Genomic DNA, 1,443 nt, shown 5'->3' with positions numbered 1-1,443 from the left:
GGACGACCCAGAGGGATGGTATGGGGAGGGGGAGGGAGGAGGGTTCAGGATGGGGAACACATGTATACCTGTGGTGGATTCATTTTGATATTTGGCAAAACTAATACAATTATGCAAAGTTTAAAAATAAAATAAAATTAAAAACAAACAAACAAACAAAAAAAGAACTGAATGAAAAGAATAAAATGTGAAAGAATTTTAGTTCAGTGATGTTGAGAATACCCGTCAGAGACTAGAGGGCTATGTCAGTGCAGTCAGTGGTATTTGGGGGAGACTGAGTGTGTCCCGTGTTGAAAAATGGAATCTGAAGGCCTCTGCCTTCTGAAGAAGTGTCACAGAGCGAATGCAGGCAAACTCAGACAGACAAGTAAATCTAGTGGGTGATGAGCCTGGATGGGTCAATGAAATTTAGGACTATTATATTGTTCATGAAATGAAGGTATGAAATTCATATTTGGGGAGTTCAGTTATTTCCAGACAACAACTTCATGGATAACAAGTGTAAACCATGGTGTGACTTCACCAGAATGAAATATGTAAAGACATATATATGAAACACACACATATATATACATATTTTTTGTGTATATATATAGATGCACACTTGTGTGTTGTGTATATATGTGAGTGTGTGCGCACATGAGAGGAGCTTGTATCAGAGGAGACTAGTGAGATTTGAAACCATGCTGCTCCCTTCCCTCTCCTCCTCCCACAATCCCACGCTCTCATTCAGTTTCCGGTCTGTTCTATTCCTACCACCAACATGAGCAGGTTGTCTAGGAAGTTACAGCTCTTTAATGGGAGTTTTAAGAGATATTTGTCTTAATTTCCAAGTTTCATTTCACTTAATAGCGTCCCATGTTGACCACAATTCTTTAGAGTAAGAGAAGTTTGAATTAATCAGATATACTGGAGTTAAAAACATATTGCCGTGGAAGGGTTTAGGAAATTGAGAAAGTTTCCAAAATACGTGTTTGGTGTGCACAGTGCACATGTCCTTAGCCACGTCTGACTCTTTGGGACCCTTTGGACTGTAGCCTACAAGGTTCTCTGTCCGTTGAATTTTTCAGTCAAGAATACTGGAGTAGGTTGTCATTTCCTCCTCCAGAGGATCTTCCTGACCCAGGGATCAAACCCGAGTCTCATGTGTCCCCTGCATTACATTTTATGTGAACTCTTTACCCACTGAGTCATCAAGAGAAAAAAAAAAAAAACCTACATGGCATACGGGCTTTCCTGATAGCTCAGTTGGTAAAGAATCCAGCTGAAATGCAGGAGATCCCAGTTCAATTCCTAACTCAGGAAAATCCGGTGGAGAAGGGATAAGCTACCCACTCCAGTATTCTTGGGCTTCCCTTGTGGTTCAGCTGGTAAAGAATTTTCCTGCAACGTGGGAGACTTGGATTTGATCCTTTGGTTTGAAAGATCCCCTGGAGAAGGGAA

This window comes from Bison bison, unplaced genomic scaffold (genome assembly GCF_000754665.1).
Source record: "Bison bison bison isolate TAMUID 2011002044 unplaced genomic scaffold, Bison_UMD1.0 scf7180017863555, whole genome shotgun sequence".
NCBI classification, from domain to species: domain Eukaryota; kingdom Metazoa; phylum Chordata; class Mammalia; order Artiodactyla; family Bovidae; genus Bison; species Bison bison.
The sequence above is the reverse complement of the archived record's forward strand: the minus strand, read 5'-3'. Positions refer to the sequence as shown.